Genomic DNA, 26476 nt, shown 5'->3' on the forward strand with positions numbered 1-26476 from the left:
ATTAGTAACGTGTTTCGCATGGGTTGATATGAAGTGGGCACTGTCTATACTTTATAAGCATTTACAAATGGCCAGTAACTGAGGAACATACTATAGAAACCATTTACTAACCATTAGTAAAGTGTTTTGCATGGGTTAATATAAAGTTGCCACTGTCTATACTTTATAAGCATTTACAAAAGGCCCGTTACTGAGGAACATACACTATAGAAACCATTTACTTATCATTAGTAAAGTGTTATGCATGGGTTGATATAAAGTTGAGACTGTCTATACTTTATAAGCATTTACAAATGGCCTGTTACTGAGGGACATACCATTAGTCAACACTTCTGCAGCAACAACTCCAAAAATGACCTCAAACGTTAGGTTGTTAAAAATATCAATGGCAAAAACACACAACACAGCATCGAGGGAATGGAAATTGAAAAACATTTATTTAAAAAACTACACTAACAATAAATTCACATTTAAACATGCATTCTAATATGCTAAACACAACAGCAACAATGGAACTTTAAATAAGGGGATCAGCTAGTTTTTTTTTCATTTATTGCCAAAAGTTTGCCAGACTCTTTATATGCTTTTAATTTGGTTACAATGCTTTCGTCCCCCTCTATGGCATCCTTACACCTCTGTGTAAAACTAGAGAGCTCCTCCGTGGAGGAAGAGTCGGATGACGCGTCGGAGGAATCAGGCCCTGACTTGGATGAAGCGCTTGAGTCGGTTTTCTGCGACTGACTTTTCTTCGCCTCTGGTGGACTGCCCTTGTCCTTTTTTCTTGCTGCTACAAACAGACAATGACAGAGGATGATTAGTGGAAAATATAGGCATGTGGGTGGCACACTAGTAAGTGTGATGGTCTTTGGAAGATAGTTTTCTGAGTTCAAACAAGAACAGGTCGATACAAACGTACGTGAGGAAATGACTAGTATGAAACCACTAGTGTCAATCAACAAAAACACGAAGAGAGTAATGCTAGCAGGAAAATACAATTATGCACTTACATCATCAGTAACGCATACAGCAACACAATGTTAACTTTATGTACTTAGCATTAGAGATTATAAGCACACGGTATTAGACCATGAGGGCACGTATGGGCTGGCACGAAAAGGTTTCAAGTTCCCAAGTGTATTGTCAAATATGGCAAATTGACTTACTCATAGCCAGTTGTTCCCTCAGGAAGTCGCTCTCAAATAGTCATGTCTTTCAGCATCTCCTGCTGCCAGTCCAATTTCTGCCTGGCCATCTCCAGCTCATGGCGCAGTCTAGTTGACGTCAATTGGGCATTAGGAGCGAGTGTGGTCCTAGCTAAATGTTTGGGGGAAAGAATACAACTTTTCAATAAAAATGTTCACACCGCTAATTTCCAATAATCAGGTTAATCATATGCAAATTCAGCGAGAAGGGAAATAGTTTTGTTAGTCTAAGGTTACTAGCTACGAAGTGTAACAGGTGGAACCAACCATAGGAAACAGTTATATTAAATGAAATGTATTATTTAATTAAAGCTTCAAACAATTATTTCACACTGAAACACTTTCCACCCTGTTCATGACAATATTCTTAACACAGATACCTGTCCTACTCACCGGTGAGTTCTTCTAACTGAAACAAGGCACAATAACCAGAACACAAAATATCATTGCCCCGTACCAACATGCACTAAATCCACTGTGTGTTAATAACACTAGCAACATACATTCATAAATGCAATAAACTTATATACATAAATGCAACAAAAGAACGTTTTGTCCATTAAACACATTACACAATCAAAATTCAATGTTTTTCACATTCACTATGCTGTTCGTTGCACTGTTCTGTTCAACGTTTAGTTCAAAATGGTTGAGCCACGGTCATCAAAGTGTATGGAAATGTTCCCAAGATGCATATTACCGTCCCGGACACTTTGCAGCTCATTGACGATGTGGAGTCACAACGGGGAGGGTATTACTTACCACAACATCAGTCAGTAGCGTGGGAGAGGGAGGGAGAGAGAGAGAGAGAGCAAGCGTGCTCCACGCACATCAGGGGCTGTAGTGGTGGAAACGGCTAGCTGTCCTCGTTCGTTGGCGTGGTGTAGTCTCCGATGTTGGCGACGAGCTAGTTTCTAAATATTAATACACTTTGCTAGCTAGCGAGGACATTCCGCCTCACACTACAACGTGCTATACTTCTTAGCAGTAACACCGGGCGATCTTCAGAGCTGGTGATGTAAATTCTTGTTTCCTCCACACGACCACTCTACCGTAGTTCATCTGTAACATCCGTAACACGGACTCTAACAGACCTAACAAACTTCGAGCTAAACTTGCAATTAACTGACTTATCCTACCGTCACTCTTTCTCAATCACATGTGAGCTATCCGGGCGCCGCCATCTTCTCTCTTACATTCTCCGTTTGCCCCTTGTCCCGCCCTCTCCGCTCTCTCCATTGGCCCCTGCGATAACTTTGGGATATCAATCTCTGTTCCACACCCAATAGCACCACAGAACTTGACCATAGGTCCAGCCAATCAGTGACTGGAAAGTTGGTGCACTGGCCAATGGAGTGAGCGGAGAGGGCGGGACAAGGGGCAGACGGAGAATGTTAAGAGAGAAGATGGCGGCGCCCGGATAGCTCACATGTGATTGAGAAAGAGTGACGGTAGGATAAGTCAGTTAATTGCAAGTTTAACTCCAAGTTTGTAAGGTCTGTTAGTGTCCGTGTTACGGATGAACTACGGTAGAGTGGCCGTGTGGAGGAAGCAAGAATTCACATCACCAGCTCTGAAGATCGCCCGGTGTTACTGCTAAGAAGTATAGCACGTTGTAGTGTGAGGTGGAATGTCCTCGCTAGCTAGCAAAGTGTATTAATATTTAGAAACTAGCTCGTCGCCAACGTCGGAGACTACACCACGCCAACGAACGAGGGCAGCTAGCCGTTTCCACCACTACAGCCCCTGATGTGCGTGGAGCACACTTGCTATCTCTCTCTCTCTCTCCCTCCCTCCCTCTCCCACGCTACTGATTGATGTTGTTGAGCTGCAAAGTGTCCGGGACGGTAATATGCATCTTGGGAACATTTCCATACACTTTGATGACCGTGGCTCAACCATTTTGAACTAAACGTTGAACAGAACAGTGCAACGAACAGCATAGTGAATGTGAAAAACATTGAATTTTGATTGGGTAATGTGTTTAATGGACAAAACGTTCTTTTGTTGCATTTATGTATATAAGTTTATTGCATTTATGAATGTATGTTGCTAGTGTTATTAACACACAGTGGATTTAGTGCATGTTGGTACGGGGCAATGATATTTTGTGTTCTGGTTATTGTGCCTTTTGTTTCAGTTAGAAGAACTCACCGGTGAGTAGGACAGGTATCTGTGTTAAGAATATTGTCATGAACAGGGTGGAAAGTGTTTCAGTGTGAAATAATTGTTTGAAGCTTTAATTAAATAATACATTTCATTTAATATAACTCTTTCCTATGGTTGGTTCCACCTGTTACACTTCGTAGCTAGTAACCTTAGACTAACAAAACTATTTCCCTTCTCGCTGAATTTGCATATGATTAACCTGATTATTGGAAATTAGCGGTGTGAACATTTTTATTGAAAAGTTGTATTCTTTCCCCCAAACATTTAGCTAGGACCACACTCGCTCCTAATGCCCAATTGACGTCAACTAGACTGCGCCATGAGCTGGAGATGGCCAGGCAGAAATTGGACTGGCAGCAGGAGATGCTGAAAGACATGACTATTTGAGAGCGACTTCCTGAGGGAACAACTGGCTATGAGTAAGTCAATTTGCCATATTTGACAATACACTTGGGAACTTGAAACCTTTTCGTGCCAGCCCATACGTGCCCTCATGGTCTAATACCGTGTGCTTATATTCTCTAATGCTAAGTACATAAAGTTAACATTGTGTTGCCGTATGCGTTACTGATGATGTAAGTGCATAATTGTATTTTCCTGCTAGCATTACTCTCTTCGTGTTTTTGTTGATTGACACTAGTGGTTTCATACTAGTCATTTCCTCACGTACGTTTGCATCGACCTGTTCTAGTTTGAACTCAGAAAACTATCTTCCAAAGACCATCACACTTACTAGTGTGCCACCCACATGCCTATATTTTCCACTAATCATCCTCTGTCATTGTCTGTTTGTAGCAGCAAGAAAAAAGGACAAGGGCAGTCCACCAGAGGCGAAGAAAAGTCAGTCGCAGAAAACCGACTCAAGCGCTTCATCCAAGTCAGGGCCTGATTCCTCCGACGCGTCATCCGACTCTTCCTCCACGGAGGAGCTCTCTAGTTTTACACAGAGGTGTAAGGATGCCATAGAGGGGGACGAAAGCATTGTAACCAAATTAAAAGCATATAAAGAGTCTGGCAAACTTTTGGCAATAAATGAAAAAAAAACTAGCTGATCCCCTTATTTAAAGTTCCATTGTTGCTGTTGTGTTTAGCATATTAGAATGCATGTTTAAATGTGAATTTATTGTTAGTGTAGTTTTTTAAATAAATGTTTTTCAATTTCCATTCCCTCGATGCTGTGTTGTGTGTTTTTGCCATTGATATTTTTAACAACCTAACGTTTGAGGTCATTTTTGGAGTTGTTGCTGCAGAAGTGTTGACTAATGGTATGTCCCTCAGTAACAGGCCATTTGTAAATGCTTATAAAGTATAGACAGTCTCAACTTTATATCAACCCATGCATAACACTTTACTAATGATAAGTAAATGGTTTCTATAGTGTATGTTCCTCAGTAACGGGCCTTTTGTAAATGCTTATAAAGTATAGACAGTGGCAACTTTATATTAACCCATGCAAAACACTTTACTAATGGTTAGTAAATGGTTTCTATAGTATGTTCCTCAGTTACTGGCCATTTGTAAATGCTTATAAAGTATAGACAGTGCCCACTTCATATCAACCCATGCGAAACACGTTACTAATGGTAAGTAAATGGTTTCTAAAAACCTATATTAAGCATAAACTAAGGTGTTACATGTGCTCACATATATTATTTCACGTATGAATTGGACGATAGCTTATGCATGACAAAGATTATTCATGATGACTCATAAATGGTGAGCAGACCATCAGCACATACCTTATAAAGGATATTATGAAGCATTACTAACTCATTGAAACTTGCTTGCTTAATCATTTGTAAATTATTTACAAAATGTGAGTAGACCATTATTATATACCTTATTGATGATCTTATAAATAATTAGAAAATGGTTTGAAAAATGTTCATACACACATGACTACTCGTTTACAAATAGCTTACTAATGTCCTTATAAATGATCTTTTAGATCGTTAGAAAATCATTTGAAACATGTTCATAAACACATCTGTACTCATTTCAAAACAGCTTACTCATGTCCTTATATATGATATTATAGATCATTAGAAAAGCATTTGAAAAATGTTTGTAAATACATTAATACTCATTTATAAACTGCTAACTAATGTCCTTATAAAAAACTCTTATAGATCATTAGAAAACAGGTTCATAAATACATTACTACTCATTTACAAATACATTACTAAGGTTTGTAAATGTTGGGGTAACGATTTGTAAATGATAAACAAACTATGAACAAATGCTTCATAAATGGTTTATTACGGAGGGTTATTATAAAGTGTTACCGATGGATGGTCACAAGCCATGAAAAGAAGCCGAGCTGCTTGAATTCTTGCGCCAGGAGTAGCATAAAGTCACCCAACGGCAATGTGAAAGACTGGTGGAGAGCATGCCAAGACACATGAAAGTTGTGATTTTAAATCAAGGTTATTCCACCAAATATTGATTTCTGAACTCTTCCTAAGTTAAAGCATTAGTATTGTGTAGTTTAAAAATGAATATGAGCTTGTTTTCTTTGCATTATTCGAGATCTGAAGACACTGCATCTTTTTTGCTATTTTGACCAATTGTCATTTTTCTGCAAATAAATGATCTAAATGACAATATTTTTATTTGAAATTTGGTAGGAATGTTGCCAGTAGGTTATAGAATAAAACAAAAATGTACATTTTACTTAAACACATACAAATAAATAGTAAAACCAGAGAAACTGATAATTTTGAAGTGGTCTCTTAATTTTTTCCGCGGCTGTATCTACATCCAGACACATATCTACATCCAGAAACATCCACAGACAGGGCTACATCCAGACACATATCTACATCCAGAGACAACGCTACATCCATAATATTGCATTTAAAAATATTTACTTCAACTTCTCTTGTATTGTAATTCGCACACAGCGTTTATGGAATGGGAAGTGTGAAAAAGTGTATCAAGCATGTAACATATTGTAAACATGTTACATTATTTCCTCTTAGTCCCCAAAATCACTTCAATGTGTTGAGCTGTGGGATTAATTTTTTTCAACGTTTTTAAAAACATACAGCACAGTTTCTATGGGTATTCAAAGGCTTAGGTAGAGCTTTCTACCCATAGACAACATGCCGGTGTTGCATAGTAATCTGTCATAGCTGTCATAGAGCTAGCTTAACGCCAATTTGTTAAAAACAGCTTTCTTATCAATTACTTTCTGCACATTTTCATAAAGGGTATTCATTGACAATGGAAATGGTTTCATAATATCTCATTCATTTCATTTTGTAGTCTCAGATTGTGTCAGGATCGTGTTGTTGGGGAAGACAGGAGTTGGGAAGAGTGCGACAGGAAACACCATCCTGGGGAGAGAGGCTTTTAAATCTACACCTTTGGGTACATCAGTGACAACCTGTTGTCAGAAAGACACAGCACAAGTTAAGGGCCGATCTGTTGCTGTTGTAGACACACCAGGGCTGTTTGATACAAGTGTCCCAAATGAAGATGTTAAGAAAGAAATTCTGAAGTGTTTCAGCCTGCTGGCCCCTGGACCCCATGTGTTCTTGCTGGTTCTTTCAATTGGTACCAGGATGACACAAGAGGAAAGGGAGACTTTGAAACTCATCAAAGACATCTTTGGGACCGGGGCTGAAAAGTTTACCATGACCCTTTTCACAAAAGGGGATAGTCTAGATACTTATTCGATTGAGCAGTTCATCGAAAGTAATCATGCAATTGAACAACTAATCTCTGACTGTGAAGGACGGTATCATGTGTTCAATAACAGAGATAAAGGGAAACGCAAACAGGTGACTGACCTGATGGGAAAAATTGACAGGATGATGGAGAAGAACGGCGTGAGTGGTTACACCAACGAGATGCTCCAAATGGCAGAAGCTGCAATAAAAGAGACGGTTGAGAAGATGATGAAAGAGAGGGAGAAGGAAATTGAGAGCGAAAAACAACAGCTCAAGGCCAAGTTTGATGAGGAAAAAAGAACAATCATGGAGGAAAACACCAGGGAAATACAGAGGGAAAGAGAAGAGAGAGAGAAGCTGCTGAGAGAAAAAGAGGAGTACATCATCAAGGAACTTCAAAGAAGAGATGAGAGAGAGAGGATGGAAAGGGAAGAAAGAGCAGAAGAGGATAAAAAGAGGAAAGCAGAAGAAGAGATCCAGCGACAGTCATGGACTAGAACCTTAGAGAAAGTTGAGCAACAGCATAAGGAACAGAAAAAAGTGTGGGAGATGGAACAAAAAATACATCTGAGAGAAGAGAAAGAGAGAGCAGCAAAAGAACAAGAAGAATGGCTTCAGAGGCAAAGAGAAGACAGGTCTGATTTTGAGAGAAAACAAGAAGTAGAAAGAAGGATAAAGGATGAAGAAGAGAGGTCTAGGAAGGAGAAAGAGGAACTGGAGAGACAGAAGTTAGAGGCTAGAGTGAAGGACACTGAAAAGCTGACTGAGGAGACACACAAGGAGAGAATTAAACAGTTGAAGAAGTGGGAAGATGAACGAAGGAATGAAAAACTAAATGAGCAAAATGACAGAGATGAGTGGGAAAGGTTGCAAAAGAAAATGAAAGAAGATTTTGAATCTGAAAAGGAAAGAGTGCTAAAAGAAAGGGACTCTAAAGAAGAAGCGCGAAGAGAACAAGAAAGGAAAGAAAGAGAGAGAATGGAGAACGAACATGCAAGAAAGATTGAAGAGATGAAGCATGATTGGGAAGAGCAAGAAAGAGAGTGGACTAACTCAAGACATAAAGAAAAAGAAAGACGGTGGAAAGAGGACAAGAAGAGGCGGAGGACTATCAAAGAGCTTCAGGAAGAATTTGAAAAAGAAAAGGAAGAGGAAAAGAAAAGGAGAAAGAAAGAGGATGAAGACAGAGAGGAAGAGCACAAGTACAAGATAAGGGAAATTGAAGAACAGAATACAAAGGAAACTAAGATGTTGATTAAAAAATATGAGGATGAGGCCCGGAAGAAAGCAGAGGAACACAATGGATTCTTAGAAGAATACAACAAGCAAATTGAAGCTTTTAATGATCAACATGGTCCAGAAACAGTGACGAAATATATTGAAGAATTAGAAAAGGTCCACAAAAAAAAGTGTGTTGTGTCTTAAATCTTCTATGCTTCAGGATGCAACCACAGAATGAACCACACAGCAAGTACAAATCATAACAGTGTAGAAAGAGCTTGAATGAAACTGGAGCCATTCAGCCAGATTTCCACACTTGTGCATGCTGCATATTAAACCCAGTTTCCATTAAGTATTTACCATTTAGAATTAATTTAATAAAACTGCCTACACACAACATATGTACATGTCAGATGATTTCTGTCACTCAAAGAGCAAAACCCCACCAAATCTTTAAAACTAAGTGTTTATAAAACACTAACACAAACATTACACACAGCAATAAGCACTAAACACTTGTGTCCCTTTCTAAGGCACTGCCCTTTAAAATCCAAGACAAAGGAGGACATTGGTTGTAATGTAAGGCTCTTAGTTGCGAGCTGATAACCTTCGGATCTTCTATTTTGATACACCCTGCAGTATTTGGGTGCGGGTCAGTTTTTTACAGGACATGTCTTTGAGACCATTCCAGGGTTGTTTTGTTCCACTAGGTTGACATTTCTCACATCCCTCCTGATGCTTGTATCTCTACCCTTTGTCTCTGTTTATCGCCATGTACTTTTACACACAAGGGTTAGACTTACAGGAGGAAATTAAATTAAGGGTACTTAGTGTTGTATGGCATTGCAAGATGATTTCTTTGTTGTGTTTGATTTGATTTGAATATAAATGGAATAGCAAAAATCGTTTTAAGTATTCTGTAGACAGAGACTCCCACAGTCGGTGTGTGTAGTCATCACCCTCTGAGCAGGAATGTTCCTACAGCCTCTGAATGTTTGAGTGTTTCATATGACTTCTCTTGTATTTGCTACTTTAGATTCCATTTTAGACCAGTTGAATATGTAACTGAACTGAATCTTGGTCTGAGAGTTTTTGAACTCTGTATATGACCACTGTCTGTTTTTGAACTCTGCTCTAGTGATTGACCACTGTCTGCCTTTCATAAAGAATGTGAATTCTGATCCCTGTAGGCTGCAGGTGACCCCCCTCTGGAGGTAACAACCCCCTCCATTTATAAATAACTTAGTCCTCCATGTATTTGTAACTTTAGATTAACTGATATTAATTTCAGATCAGTTTGAATGTGTAACTATACTGAATCTTGTTTAAAAAAAAATATATTTTTGACATTTTGCTGGACATTTTGTTTTGTGTCTGCCTGAAAATTTGCCTTGTTTTTGAACTCTGCTTTTGTGTGTGACCACTGTCTGGTTTTTAAACTATGTTCTTGTGTATGACCACGGTCTGATGTCTGTACATTGAGATCTGCATGCTCCTCAGTATCTCTAGATTATTTTTTTGGTTACTGTTAAAACTGTGACTCTTAACTGTCTTTGACTGATGAACCTTTGGCCTGGCCTTCTGTTTTATGGACATTAAACAGCTCTTTTCACAACTTCAGTTTCATTGTGCCTGCTTTTGGGTCCTGAATTCACCCCTCTGGCCTCACCGGCCGTGACCCCTGGACTTAGGGTATGACAACTCAGGCAGTTTGAGAATGCCACTAGTCAGAAGTCAGGGTGACCCCAAGTCTCAAAATGGCTACCAACAATGACTTGAAAACAAGGGTGTGTTCATCAACGTAATTAATGAAAATTGATGCTGATGATGAAAATTGATCTCACCTCTAAACATAAACAGTGTTGAGCTTGGAGTTCAGTGTTATATGAATGTTGTTAATCACAGTCGTAGTTTTCTTCTTCTGTAGTGTTACTTAGTATGGCTGCACCACTTTTTTATTTAAGAATTGTGTAAGAAGGAAAAGGCAGCACTTGCAGGCATAGGCGGAGATCACGGGGGAAGTGTTAATACAATTCTACCCGGACATGTCCTCTTTTTGAGACCTAAAAAATGCGTCCGGCAGGGATTCCAAAATCCGCCTGGGATTTTGCCTTTGTGTTCCTGTGTATTTTAAAAACAAGTTAATACGTCCCTGCAGGTGAAAAATATGGCAAACCTCCGTCGTGGGGTGGGGGCGGGTCCTCTGCGATTTTCCTGTGTCCCCCCCCCCCCAGGAATTACTCTCTGAGTATTGTCCCCCCCTACAATGAAATGGGATCTCCGCCCCTGCTTGCAGGAATGAATGTTTTTAATTGATCATCTCAAATCCACAGATGTGTTTTGGGGTAGTGCCTTCTTCAGCCTGTGATATGTTGAGTACAGCCTACTTCTTCCCTCTTTCAGCGCCCAAAGCCCTCTCTTCCCCTTTTTCACGTCTCGTTAGGCATCTTTCTCGGATAACAACGTCAAGTGTGTCTGCTGCTTTCCCCTCTGCCCCAATCCCCACTCCTCCTTACTGAGACTTGACCGTCCTTACTATCAGGATGACAGAGTTAAATGGAGGATAATATGTAAACAAACTACTTTTGGAAAATTCACACATATGCACACACATTTAACACGTAATTAATGTAAATAAACTTTTATTAATTAACTGCATACGTGTAACATTATAGCTGATCTTAAGTAAAAGTAAGGTAATGACTAGCCATTTAAATTACATGAATGACTGAGTGAGTTGAATAAGAGAATGTTGCATTGTTTAATTTCATTCAGGGGTCTGAAGACAAGAAGTACATCCCTCAGTCTTGCCTACGCGCTTCTTTAAAATGGGAATGACGTAGAATACTGCACACACAGTAAGGCCAATAAGCGACATCACGGCTGCGGTCTGAAAGACAAATGGTGAAGGTGGGGTGATTCAGTGACAGAAGTAGCATTTATTATCAAACAGAGGTGGAAGGGGCTCTTTTGTAAAATTATGCTTTTATTAACTTCCGAAAGAACTTTGACGGATAATTTATTAGCACATTTATAACAAGTGAGATATTTCATTTTTTCCCAATCATTTTAGCTCATGTATCAATACCATGAACACATTTCCTAAACACTTAACACAGAAGGCTTTCCAGACACACACATCTGCATATCTGTCACGATCGTGGCAGCCATTGCCACGATTTGTCGGCCTCTGGCGGCAAAAAGACTTTGTGCTTTCTATGTTTGTTTTGTGTCCACATGAGCCCTTGTTGTGATTGTGTGCCCTCACCTGTTCCCAATTGTGTGCCCTCGCTGGTTTCCCTCTGTGTTCTCACCTGTTATGTATGTGTGATTGCCACTTCCCTTGATTAGCCAGGAGTTAAATACCTGGCTAGTTTCCCTTTATCGGGTTGTTAGATTGTCTCTGTTTGTTAGTTTGTCTTTGTGCCACTGTGTTTGAGATTTGCTACAAGGCATGCAGCCCTCTCCCGCACTCCCAAGTGCCTCTAGTGCTAGCTAGTTTTCGGTTGGTGTCTTGCCCAGGTTTCAAGCCTTTTTGTTGCTCGCTGCGGTTCTCATGCCGCTTTTGTTCAGGTCCGCCTGAAGAGCTACTTTTTGTATTTTATTTAGTTTATGGCCTTTTGCCCTGTTTCTGATCTTTTGTGTTTTGGAGCTACTACTGCTGTTGTGAAATAAAGAAAGCAGTTGAGAACAACATCTTATAATTGGGTCCTCTCTAGTCCACTGGGTTAAGCGCTGGTTACGAATCCAGCGATTCGGATTCAATCCCTGAGCAAACCCTGACAATTTCAATTAACCTTTTGTGCAAAATGCACTACAACCCCCAAAACACAACTCATGCTGCCGTTACTTTAATACATGTTCTCTCAGAGTACAGTGACCTAAAAAACACTAGCAACTTGAAGCATTGCCAATTGCGTATATAAAATGTTGCTGTGTCCTCCAGTTTGGCATAGATTACTGTAGTGTTGCATTGAAAAAAGAGAAAAAACACACACAGACATACACTTCTTTGGACTACAGGTATAAAGTTTGTAATATTACAGTAAAAATACTATAATTATAAGATGCTGCAATATGTTTCATTACAGCCATATGCTAAAAGTGCACGTGTAACTGCACTACGTATATAGGCTTACTACATTACAACAAAAAGGTATGAATATGCTCCGTATATACTGCAGTATTTCCAATGCAGTAAATGACATACATCAACACAAGATACAATCTACCAAAGTACTGTAATACCACTAGAAGTCTGCTGTAGCCCTAATGCTGATCTATTCTGTCCTCTGCATTTGGTGTCAAACTTTTACATGTTTGAACTTCACATTTACGGTAACATTCTCCTCTGCATTGAATCTTGGAAAAACGTCAATCCAAGCCAAGTATCTGAAGACAGTGTTCATATGTCGGTTTGCCTCTCACAATAGATGTCATAATTCAGTCAATGTCATAATGTCTTTCACCGAGCCTATGATTTACATAAAGAGCAGAACTGTATTAGTGGAAACAACTCTTCAGAAACAGTAACATCTATGTTTGCTTTCAGGAGAGGTAGTAAGAAGTCTGCAAGCCAAAACAAATAATCTTAATAAACTTTCTGCTAAAATAAGAATACTTTTTCTTATTCAAGCATATAACTTCATTTGTCTGTCCAAAAACAGCATCTTTCCATCTACAGTGATCTAAATTACTATGTTAGGTTTTGAACTGAAAGTTAACTGTTTTGAACAGAGTATCTAAATATCAGCAAAAAAAATTGTAGTTGCACAGCATTTTGCTGGTAGTGAACATTGACTGGGGCAGGTATCCATTCATTTTGGAAGAAGGTGTCATTGACTGCATTTGTATCTAAGCATAGGGGCAAGTATCCACAGTTTGGTTCACATGGTCTACTGGTATGCTCAATGTGTTAAGTGTTTTGGGAATGTGTACATGGTATTGATAAGTCAAAATTATTGGAAAAAACTGTAATATTTTGTCAGAATATAACAATAAATGCATCAACCATACCTTAGACCGAAAATACCACTTTGCAGACATCCTTTGAAGGTCGTTGAAATTTGTGACATTGGCTGGAGGTTGGCACCATTTGTGGGTTACGTCTCCAGAATGGCTTGTCCAAGTGCCGTTCCAGTCGCTCATCATGCAAACATAGTAGTGTCCTTCAAAGGACACCACGCAGAACCACACTAACACAACGAGCACCCCTGATGTCAATACTCCAAACACACACCAATAGCAGGTACAGCATTTAATGCACTCACAGCATTTGTCCAGCTTCTTGTACTGAACCATTTTGATGTACACTATGAGACAGAAGATGATCGTACTTGAACCAAACACAAGCGAATTTGCGTAAAAACTGGATGTATCACATGGACAAATAAACTCAGTCTGCATCAGCAATTCTACTACAACAAGGAACGCACTTAAGAAGATATCCTGTGTTAACATGGACTCCACGAACTCCGCGATTATGGATGACAAAGTTGTCATGATTCTGTAGGCTGCGCAATGAAGAGGGAATCGCTGATCTTGTGTTCAGGTCCAGAGCAGAGCTAGAGAGGAAGTATCAGAGATAATCTCACACACCTTTAGCAGCGTGTGCGTGTGGTCAATGTGTGTGACTGTACGTGTGTGTGTGGTCAATGTGTGTGACCGTACATGTGTGTGTGTGTGGGTGTGTGTGTGTGTGTGTGTGTGTGTGTGTGTGTATGTGACTGACTGTACTTGTGTGTGTGTGGTCAATGTGTGTGACTTTACGTGTGTGTGTGTGTGTGTTTGTGTGTTTGTGTGTGTGTGTGTGTGTGTGTGTGTGTGTGTGTGTTAAACAGACAAGTGCTACTTTGCCTCTCCCAGACTCTACCTGCATGACCTAAACATGTATAATTTTAAATGAATTATGTAATTGTCATTGCTGGGAAAATACTAAGAGCCACTTGGCAAGTACTCAGATCACAGTGATCAACTTTCACTTTCACTTTCACTTTCACTTCAACTGTAAGGAGGCACACAACCCTGAGCCTCCTGTTAAACCATAGAGTCACGTATCAAACGCCTCCTGTTAAACCATACAGTCACGTATCAAAAGCTATCCTAATAATGTTTACTAACCTCATCTCACGTCACACGTTTCGGTGGACCGTTTACCTTTTCGTGGTTAAGATATGTATATATATAAGAAATGTATGCATATAGCCTTCTTGCAAAAACTTGCAACTTCTTGGAGGCCCCTTCTCTGAAAAACGTGCACTTGTTGCTAGGTAACGCACTAAGCAAGCTAGTCTTACAGAAAGCTAATTTCCTGTTGTGGGCAAGCATATAGTCTCATAATATATGATGGAATGGGGCTACAGACAGCGAATGGGCCTTTACTGACAGGAGCGCCTTTACAGCATGCGGCATGTGTTGCGGCCCGTAGCCAACGATACCTGTGAAAACATTGTTCCTCGTCACCATATCCATTAAACCAAGCTCTGCCCACTCACTCTGTCTATTTTCTTCCCCTCCTAGTCTAGACTGTCTCAGCTGTCACAGCATTGACGCACTTCATCCTGAAATAACATATCATATTCATTTTTGTTGTATGTGTGTATGATGTATTGAAATTCATATATATATGTTATATATTCCTTGTAGTTTTACCCTACTTCCAGCCATTAGACTTAGTTAAACTAAGCTTCTCTTCAGCGTAGTGATTGGAGGAGGTGTTATCTATCTGTCGACTTCTGCAGGGCGTTCAGTCAGTGGTGACAGAATACCTACCCTGACAATCTTCATAGCCTCTGTCGCTATCGCCCCCCATGTTGCCTCTGTCGCTATCGCCCCCCATGTTGCCTCTGTCGCTATCGCCCCCCATGTTGCCTCTGTCGCTATCGCCCCCGAAGCAGCCTCTGTCGCTATCGCCCCCCATGTTGCCTCTGTCGCTATCGCCCCCCATGTTGCCTCTGTCGCTATCGCCCCCGAAGCAGCCTCTGACGCTGCCACGTCTGAAGTCGTCTCTGATGTCCTTGACTAATTCTTGTTACTCGTTATCCTTGGTGTATATAGTCTGTGTATTCTTGTCCCTCGTTATCTATGGTGTATATAGTCTGTGTATACTTGTTACTTGTTGCGTCTTTGTCGTTTAATGTTATTACATCTCTTCTCCTCTCTCACGTGTTTCCATATGCAATTTCATCAACATGCAGGCTTCACTGTAACTGAAACTTGACTGTCCTATGGTCCCTTTCTTGAGGAAAATGAACATTTAAACAAACTACTTTGGGATATTCACACACACTCACACACATTTAAAAAAAAGTATTAAACTTTTATTATTTTACTGCATTTGTATTAAAATTAAGGTAATGACTAGTCATTTAAATCTCTTGAAAGACAATGAAAATTACATTCTTTAATTTCCTGCAGATGAAAAAAGTACATTTAAACATCCCTCACTTTCTATCTGTCATTTAATTACTTTGTATTCACACATTCACAACACCTTTCACCAACACACACACACACACACACACACACACACACACACACACACACACACACATACACACACACACACACACACACACAACACCTTTCACAGTTTCCCCCCTAGGCATCCAACAGCATTTATGGAACAACAGACTAGTAATAATTTCAACTGACCACTTTCCTCGGACACTGGCCATGTAGGCAAACAGTACTTTTTTTAGAAAAAGAGAAAATCTTCATTCAGAACTTTAATCTGACCACAGAGAAAGACACCTGTTCTGTTGCTCAGTACATTTAACATGAATTCTCTGTTCGATCTGAGCATTAAACTTCAGTCAAATGCATTCAAGACTGTATGTAATTTGCATGGAATTTTACAGTATTTTATTCAGCATACCATAAAAGACAGGTGTGAAATCAAAGCATTTCTGAATGACAAATCCTGTCAAATGTTAATCTTTAAATGTACAGCCATTTGTCATCAATTCAAGTCTTGCATCTCTGCTGCCTCTGATGGTCCTTCAGTCTTGTCCAGGTACCTCATTGAAAAAAGGAAGCTGGTGTAGAGGACTACAGACACAGTAAGGCCAATAGCTGCTATCATGGCTGTGGCCTGAAAGACAAATGGTAAAGGTTGGCTGACTCAGTGACAGAAGTTTCTTTTTTATTATCAGACAGAGCTAGAAGGGATTCTTTTGTAAAATTATGCTTTTATTCACTTTTGAATGAACTTTGACGGATCATTTATTTACAGATGTGTGCACATTAATTACAAGCAAGATATTAATAATGTTTTACTCAGAATAAATGCATCAACCATACCTGAGACTGAAAATACCACTCTTTAGACAAACTAAGACGGTCGTTGATATGTTTGTCATCAGCTGGAGGTTGGCACCATTTGCGGGGTACCTTTGCAGGATTGTCTGTCCATGTGCCGTTCCAGTCGCTCATCTTGCAAACATAGTACTGCCCGTCATAGGACAACACGAAGAGCCACAAAAACACAACGAGCACCGCTGATATCAATACCCCAGACAAACGCCAAATATTACTGCAGTCACAGCATTCCGTCAGCTTCTTGTACTGAGCCATTTTGATGTGCACTATGAGACAGAAGATGATCGTACTTGAACAAATCACAAGCGTGTTGTAGTAAAAAAGTGATGCATCACACGGACAAATAAACTCAGTCTCCATCAGCTTTTCCATCACAACAAGGAGCAAACTTAAGGCGGCATCATCCTTTACCATGGACTTAGCAATACTCCCAAGTTTGGCACAAAACTTATTCTCCATGATTCTGTATGCTGTGTGACAAAGAAGATATTGCTGATTCTTGTTCTCAAGCCCAGAGCAAAGCTAAAGAGGACGTTTCAGAGATATTCTCACACACCTTTATAAGCTGAGTGTTAGTGTGGTCAATGTATGTGCCTGTACGTGTGTGTGTGGTCACATGCATGACTAAATGTGTGTCTGTGTGACACAAAGTGCTTCTTCTGTTACTTCCTGCATGACCTATGTGTGTGTGTGTGTGTGTGTGTGTGTGTGTGTGTGTGTGTGTGTGTGTTACAACATGGATGAGTTTGTGTGTGATTTTGCGTGGCGGGTTATTTTTTTTGTGTGTGTATATTTCTGTGTGTTTGTTTCTTTTTGTGTGTGTGTACTGTATGTGTGTGTGTGACTTCTTGTTTGTGTGTACCTCTCCTCTTCCCCCTGCAGGTCAGCAGACGCTATAGCAGATACTATAGGAAAGAACTGTATGACTGGTGCATCCATTTCTCAGTAGTAAAATAGGATCACTAAAATACCAGACAAGCCCCCCCCCCCCCCCCCCCTCCCACACACACACACACACACACACACAAAAACACACACATATTCACCATCTGAAGACAACTTTGTCTCATAACAGAATTACCTGAACTGAATTATTTTGGGTCTTGGGGTTAGGGTTGTACTTTTAGAAACTGTACAGAAAGACAACTTTGTCACTCATTTGAAAAGCTCATAGAACCCCTGACAGAAAGAGCGATATTAAACCAAAGAAGAGCTTTAACTGTGTAATGAATATGTGTCAGGTTGCTTTTCACATTAGGGAATAAAAACAGCAACTGTATGATTTGTCATCAACCAGCAGGTGGCACTGTTGACCACTGGAATTTGAAAAATGATCGCAGAGCTTTGAAAGTTATTCATTTTGGGTAACAGCTTGGGTGACAGCTGAAAATTGTAGTACACACACACACACACACACACACACACACACACACACACACACACACACACACACACACACACACACACACACACACACACACACACACACACACACTAGAGCATGGATCTGGACACATTTTTCTGTCCGAGCCCGGCCCGGTCCGACAGAATAGTAACCGAGCCCGGACCGAGACCGACAGCCATTAACATTTTTTTTTTCGAATCCGAACCGAGCCCGACGGAATTAATTTCTCAACTCTCAACATAGTAGCCTACTAATGCACATTGACGTACGTCTTTTATGAATATCCTGGCTTTAATAAACTGGGGCATCCACAGTTAAATGCTCTCTCTCTTACAAACAAGCGCTGTTAAACGCACAACCGTACACAATAAGGCCAATAAGCATATTTAAATTAAATTATTCACATTGCAAGAACGTTTAGTAAAATGTTGCGGCTCCTTTAAGAGGAGCACGTACAAGGACAAAGGGGATGCATAGTTTGGATGTAGCGACAAACATTTATGTGCTGTAACAGTGTTAAACAGTATGTGAGTAACGTGAGCTTTACTAAAGCATATTAATAGCGTGTGTAATGTGTAGCTATTTCATCCCGTTTGTTAACCTTTCCTGCTGTCTGTATTTACTTACCAGCAGCAGACGTAAAGGAAAGGGAATTAACCCCGAAGTTAAAAACATGTAGCTAATCTACTTCGGCCGTGGAACATTTTACTCCCCTGCAAACTACTATCAGAGACAGACAGCAGGCAAGGTTAACATACGGAATGAAATAGCTACACATTACACACGCTATGCTTTAATAAAACTCGTGTTTTATGCTACACTAACGGAGGCACAACAGACAAGTCTTACCATTGAAGATCTTTTAGCACGCCGACGTTTTACATCCAACCATCGAAGTTTAATCCGTGTTGTTGAGGAGAACGAGAGTTGCATCAATCATATTTCATTAAAACTTCACACTTCTTACATTGGATATATCCAACAGCCTAATTAGAATCTGCATCGTCTACTAAGCAGAAATATCTCCATACAGTAGATTTCCCCTCGTTTAGTATGATTTTACACTCTCCAGATGACAGTTTCTCTTTAACTTTCTCCGTGATGCCATTTTGCCACCTGTAATCATGTTGTCACGGGCATAAACAAATTCCCGCCACGGGAAGAAGGCTGTTATCCTAAAATTTAGGACCTAAATGTGATTTATTTTATTCTCAAAAACGAACTTTTGCATCATGTGAAGCAGACAGTTGGCTTCACTTTTTATTAAGATATTTTAAATTTGGAATGTTCAATGCATTATCGCGCTGATGTGTCGAGCCCGACCCGAGCCCGCTTATACATTTCTAATATTTGTCCGAACCCGGCCCAACCCGACGGGTTCCGACGGGTTCCGACGGGCTCGGGTCGGGTATCCATCCTCTAACACACACACACACACACACACACACAGACACACACGCTATATACAATGTGTGTGTGTCAGTGCAGATGAAAGAGCTAGGGATGGCTCAACGTGCTGTCTCTTGATGTAAGTAGGCCTACTCCAATAAGCTGATGAAATGAACTGATTCAATTTACAAAATTTCACACTTTCACTGTATCGGAATTACCTTGGGCCACCAAATGTGCTAAAACAAAATGTTAACATAATCATTTATTTGGAAAATGACTATTTGATATCTACGTTTTCTGCTGACAGAAAGGTGCACACAAAAACACACACAGTGTACAGCCACACACAATGCTTACCTTCAACCTGTGAAGCTGTGATTCACCATCAGCACCAGCAGGGGGAGGTGGTCACCTGCAGAAGAAAATTTGTGTGTCAGTAAATAATGTTGATGTGTTGGTGATAGTCTAGCGGTAGCATGAATTACTGTAACTAAAATACAGTATAGAGCTACGTCATGTACTGCCAGGTCTCAGAATACCCAAGTATGCCTGCATTAACTGTTGGTGATGCTCTGGTGGTACCTTCATGTGTGAATGAAGCTAAATATAGTTTAGAGCCTCGTCATGCAATGCCATGTCTCAGAATACCTGAGTTGTCCTGAGTGAAAGTAAAGCAGTGTAACTGAGCACAGCTGTCTCAGTGCAGTTTCTGGCTGTAGGTGTAACCCAGGAAACAGAGCTCTCTGTGGGGGAAACTTCTATTTGCATTGCCAGGCCTGAGTGGGTCTGCTTGTCCCAGAATAGAGCAGCGCTATCGCCAGATGTTCAAGTGTTCTCAAGGGATGTACAGTAGAGGACATTACATGCAGTCTCTTCGAACTTATGAGTGACTATAGAGATAGAGAGCTTGGAAGGAGTTTAACACATCAAAGTTCCTTTAAAATGACCTTGATATGGTACAGAATTCAGGTAATTGTTTAAATACTTTAATTATTAGTTAAATCTGTAAAAGTCTCACAACTTGAGAGCCTCATAACTCTGACACTAACTTTTGCCTTAATTTTGATTAATTATCAAGGCATCATAATGGACCTGATATCGTTTTTACCTGCTACATAATTAGCCCTCTATAGTTGGAATGACAAAGGGATGTCGAAATATATCTATCTTCATTCAATTGTGTTATACTATTTTACTGACAAAAATAAGAACATTCTTGGAGGGTGAGTAATTTCCCATGTAGGTTATACAGTTGTGTTGTGTTGATGTTACAAACATGTCATTTTAGGAGTTATTTGACAGAAGGGTTGTCAGCAAGTATAAGAACTTTTGTTGTGACATTTTCTGTACTTTAAGGATATACAATTCATAATTATTAGTGCAGTGGCTCTAACTAACTTCATTGTGTGCAATAAACCTTGAACAAATAAACCTTGAACTCATGACACAAAAAATACACAATCAAGTCTCTGATGAATTGAATCAAACTACTTTATTAATAAATGGTCAAAACACATGAAAGGGTCAAAGTATCAAGCACTTCAGATTCCCAAATGCTGTAAAAGAGGTGGAAAGGGAGGGAAAGACAGTGATTCAGTGCTGCACACTAACAGAAATAAGAGAGAGTCCCTATCAGAGATGAAGAGTCTTTATCAAATACACTTTCAATCAGGCTAATGACAGACATTGGAAAGGGGACCCTAGGAGCAGTCTGATTTCTTCAGAATCTCAGTGACAGTCTGGGAGCCCTGCTTTGCCTCGCAGGTCACTGAGACCCCCTGGGTCCACTCCTGGAGAGGGAGGGTCAGGGTGCTGCTCCAGCTGTACAGGCCGTCCTTCTGTGGGCCCCAGCGACTGGTCTCCCCGCTCCTGCTGCTCCCCGCTACCTTCCAGCTCAGCGTCCAGTCGGACGGGTAGCCTCCGTTAGCCAGGCACATCAACGTGGCTGAACTCCCGCTGGTGTCCAGGGCGGGCAGGACTATGAGTTTGGGAGTGGTGTCACCTGAGAAATAAAGCGAAGAGGTACAGGAAGGCATAAATGAGATTGTCATCTGTCACGTTGAAAAACATCTCTTTTAATGTGATATTACAGATGCAATATGATGGTACATTACAGATACACTGGCTCTTGGTCTAAGTAACATGTTCTATTCAGCAATTCCGTTTTCAAACAGGATACATGTTAATGCATTCAGCTACTGACAACATGCGCTCGCTGATTCGAGAGATTAGCCTAAAATGACTTCGCATAGACTGCGCAAATGCCATAACAATTACCCCAAAAAGACTTCGCAAAGACAAGGAATGTGAATATTGTGGAGAAATGTCTGTGCAACATTACGACATATTTTAGAGTTTTAGGTCAGCGTCAGTCTAACGGATTCCCACTTTCTGACGCGCAGCAACTACGAGTAGAGCTAACACGAAGTTATAAACCCTGTAAGGCAGTTCATATATTCCTACCACGGATTTCCCAAATACACAACCGCACGTGTATTTTGAGTCAATATAGCCTACACAGTTCCAAGTGAAATGAACAGTTACGGTCAAAGCACATGTGGGGCAACATTCAATAGGAAATGACAGACTTCAATACTATACCACTAACACGAACTTACAAACATTTCTGAAAACACATGCAAGGGATGTTTCATTTTTAATACACACATTTTACAAAATAAGTAAGTGTTCGACTACACAGATGAAACCACACGTTCTACACTGTTACGAAAGGTGCGAAAATGTTTTCAGAGATATTGATAGCCGTCATAAACTGCCCTGCTCATAGCGCAACATGTTAGGACTTTAGTAACACACACACATTCTGACAGAATAATGTATGACTGTTTACTTACTTCCAACGTCAAGTCTACTGCCACCACCAAACGTGTACCACAGTGATACAAACGCTATCTGTGGCCGTACAAAAACCCCTCCTCTGATGCGCACAAGTAAGATACCTTCAATTTTTGATATTGCAGGCAAAATCCGCTCAGCTTAGCTATGCCCCCAATTATATTAGTCATAACGAATAAAACTTGCACAAAATTACATCAGTAGCCTTTTTCGTTTCATTACCAAACCAGACTTGCAAGTGTATGATTTATCTGCCTAATAAAGCACACTGTTGAAACATGTATTCATTTCAAAACCAAATGGTACAATGAAGGCAATTTAACCAAAGCGTTAATGTATATATTATATAGGAGCAAAGATGATATTACTTACTTCCAACATCAAGTCTTGTGCCGCCACCGAAAGTCCACCACAGTGATACAGTCTCATAGAGACGCTGTACAAAAACCTCTTCACGGTACAGCGACTCTGACTGACAGCAATACAGTTACTGTTACATTTAGGGGAACAGTTTACCAGATCACAAATTCTGTCATGGTTAATTTCGCGTGTAAAATTTAAATTTCTTCAATCAATACGAATGAATTTCATTATTTTTTCACATTTCATAAATGCCAACCAGCCAATAGGCCAAGTTTGCCCAAACGACATTCAATCTCATACATTGTTAAAAAGAAGACATTCTACAGTACAGTATGGCAATTCGCCCTTCAGTGGTTTGAAGACAGACATGTTATTCCCAACAGTGGAGTCAGGTGCACAGATTGAAAAGTAAACTGGCTCCAAAAAAAGGTCTATTTCAGGGGTGCTTATTGTATGACAACAGCAGTGCAATAAGGGAAGAGTATGACTCGAAGTAGTGTTGGTGACATGTGATAATGAGTTTAGCAGAACAATAAAGCCATTTTTTTTTATTTCTGTCTTCAAACTGCTCCATTTCATTGATCCTGGAGGTTGCTCTCAGTTCAGATGTGGATCTGAGGATTGTTTAGTCTTTCTGTCAGTAAGTACAGCCACACTGGCCTATAAGTTATTGCTGTTAGCCCAACTAAATCTAGCAAAACATCATTTAGGTTTAGACTGGCCTACTGAAGAATCTTCTTTATTCCTTTTCATGAGCATAGGGAGTGGGGATCAGAAGGTGCCAGTTAGAAACTGGGGAGGTTGGACATATTTGCATAACCAAAGTGTGAACCTCTTGCTCTTGAGAGCTTTATATCTCAGAAGGAGGAGAACTGGAACACTGAACACCAGCCTGTTTTAGAAGAACAATCTGACAAGAATGACTTTTCTCATTAAATTCCTCTGGGCACTCCTGTTCTGCATTCCAGGTAATTTATGTTGCAAACTGAAATTGATTCTTTGAAATAATTGTACAATGTGTTTTACAAACCAATGTGCTATGAAATGTTTGCAATATTTCAGAATGCAGGGGCCAGTACAGTGTGACTCAGACTCCTGCAGTGAAAGCTGTTCTTGTGGGACAAACCATCAAACTGGACTGCAGAAGCAGCAGCCCCATCTACAGCAGCTGGCTCCACTGGTATCTTCAGAAAACTGGAGAAGCTCCCAAACTGCTAATAAATTACATTAGCTCACGTTATGGCTCAACTCCAAGTCGATTTGTTGGTGGAGGATCCAATGCGGGGAGTGACTTTACTCTGACCATCAGTAATGTCCAGGCTGAGGATGCAGGAGTTTACTACTGTCAGACTGGACACTATCCCAACAGTAAATATGTGTTCACACAGTGATAAAGTGCCGTACAAAAACCTCCCTCAGTCAGGCTCCACATGACTGCACTGCTGCTGCTGCAGGAGGTGCTGAAGCATCACAGGAGCAGAAGGTTACACGGCACAACTCTACATGTTTGAAGGAACATGTGTCTGCACATTTATAATGTAAACAAACAGTATGATGTATTTACTGTTAAATACTGGTGTTAGATTTTAATTAGCCTATAAATAAAAGAGGATATTATGAAGTTAAAGCTGGAAAAGCGAATACAACAGAAAGGAGATTATGCCAGGGTCATGTCTTATCCAGTCCTGCTCATCATCTGAGGTCCCCTTGTTCTCATCCATCTCCCCTGGTGCACTCATCCTACTACACACTGTTCAGTCCTCTACCTGACTGTTACACAATCCACTTTACCAGAGGACACTGGGCCTGTCTCCTTCTCCATCTTCCTGCTATGGCCATTATAGAGATTTTGTCTCCTTATCTGGAAGACAGGTTTGGGATATTCCTCAGGATAGGTGTATTGGTATAACTGCAGTTTGTCTCTCAGTTTGGACAACAAGTGTAATGTTGTACCCAGATGAAAAACAGTTAAAGAGTAACTGGAGCTGTAGTGTATATTCAGTGTAAATGCTTGCACAGTGAAATGCTCAGGTTGGGTGTCCCTGTGTGATGGCTGTCTCTTTGACCTCCTGGCCAAACACCAGAGATCTATGTCCACCTTCTGGATTTAATCATCGTCAGAGTGAATTTAGCATTCAATTGCACATGAATGCATTGCTGCAGCTTGGAAGAACTCCAGAGTCCTGTAACAGCGTAACCGTGGCGTGGCAGTAAATGATCTGATCCAATACGTTTTCTCAGGAAATCAGTCATCTCCAACTCAAACACCTCAACACTCAGTGCAAGACCAGTAGGGACACTGTTGGTATCTTTCAGCCAGCCCAAGGCTTTCCCTCTGGCATAAACTCCAGTGATTAGACCCGTTATTCTGCTTCTGTTATTCCAGGGCCGAACTGAGGCCTTCTGGGCCATGACCCCAGTCCAGCATCAGAGATGAAAACACAGAAAGTCTGAAGGTTTTCCACAAACAAGGAGGTTTTACCCCATGCGATGGGAATGGGCTGTCATAGTTCTGTTGTTAGATGGTTCTGTTCTCCTCTTACGACTCTGAATAGACTGCACTGCATTACATAGATTCCCTTCAAGTGGACCTCAGTAGGACCAGATAGTACGTGCATGTGATGGGCAGGGGTTCTCATGTGAATGACAGAGGTGTATCCACAGGCAGGATGCTATCATTCAGTTAGTACTTCTCATGTAATTTTCTCATGGCATAATTGGAAATTGATATAAGCAAGGATGTGAATAATGACTTCCAGACCACTTGTGTAGTTACTGTGTATCACACCCTTCAGCACCTGCAGTGAGCTCCAGCAGCAGAGTGCAGTCATGTGGAGCCTGACTGAGGGAGGTTTTTGTACGGCGCTTTATCACTGTGTGAACACCCAGCTACTGCTTATATGGTGTGCACTCTGACAGTAGTAGACTCCTGCATCCTCAGCTTGGACATTACTGATGGTCAGAGTGAAGTCACTGTAATCTCCACTGCCACTGAATCTGGATGGAGTCCCAGACTGAAGTGTTTTGGCGTAATAGATCAGGAGTTTAGGAGCCGCTTCATGTTTCTGTTGGTACCAGGACAAGTAAGGGCTTGATCCTGCACCATACACATTACTGCTGGTTTTACAGTTGAGAGTGACTGATCCTCCCTGTTGAACAGCTTTCACTGCAGGAGTCTGAGTCACAGTGACCTGTCCATATGACTCTGTTCAGAAAACAGAAGAATTTAGCAAAATATTTAACCTCACATATTATGTATTTCTATATTTTTTTAAGCGAATGGATTATAAAAAAGTTACTTACTCTGAAAGCAGAGGACAAGTGCCCAGAGGAACATGAAGATGCAAGTCATTGTTGAGTTCTCCACTATGAAATCAGCTCTTACCCATGAAGTGGTGAACTCACAGGGCTATAAATAATCCCCCCAAGACTAGAACTGTGACCACTAATGCAAACTGACACATGTAGCTTATGTAAATGATTTTCCTGAGTGAAACAGACTGCTGTGTTAACACTGCGATCTATTACATGTCCTTTAAAATCTTAGCGGTTAAAAATGATGAAGCAGCATTATTTCATACAAAGCTACATACTGTCATGTAAAACCAGGAGTGCCATACAGAGTGTCCACATTACACTTGATAATAAATGAATTATTGTTGAAATATTGTTTAGTGAGTTTAATGTTATAATTCAAGAGATTCACATCTCACAAAAGTGTTTCTGTGTTCTTCCAGTCATGATTATTACAGTAGTGTCATCATCATATTACACACCACTGCTCTGTCACCATGGACAGCTCTCATGTGGATTATGCTTTGGGTTCTGGGACGGACATCAGAATAAATACAGTTCAAACTGAAAATATATCAGGT

General features: G+C 40.4%; 1 gene segment (V, D, J or C); it reads right to left on the bottom strand.

The window, feature by feature from the left end:
• Positions 1 to 21082: 21082 nt before the first annotated feature.
• On the bottom strand, positions 21083 to 25953 carry LOC308375263 (Ig kappa chain V-III region MOPC 321-like). The segment is given in 3 exons: positions 25905 to 25953; positions 25519 to 25806; positions 21083 to 21384 (listed from the first exon to the last, which is right to left on the bottom strand).
• Positions 25954 to 26476: the final 523 nt, after the last annotated feature.

This window comes from Sprattus sprattus, assembly GCF_963457725.1.
Source record: "Sprattus sprattus genome assembly, chromosome: 14".
Lineage (NCBI taxonomy): Eukaryota > Metazoa > Chordata > Actinopteri > Clupeiformes > Clupeidae > Sprattus > Sprattus sprattus.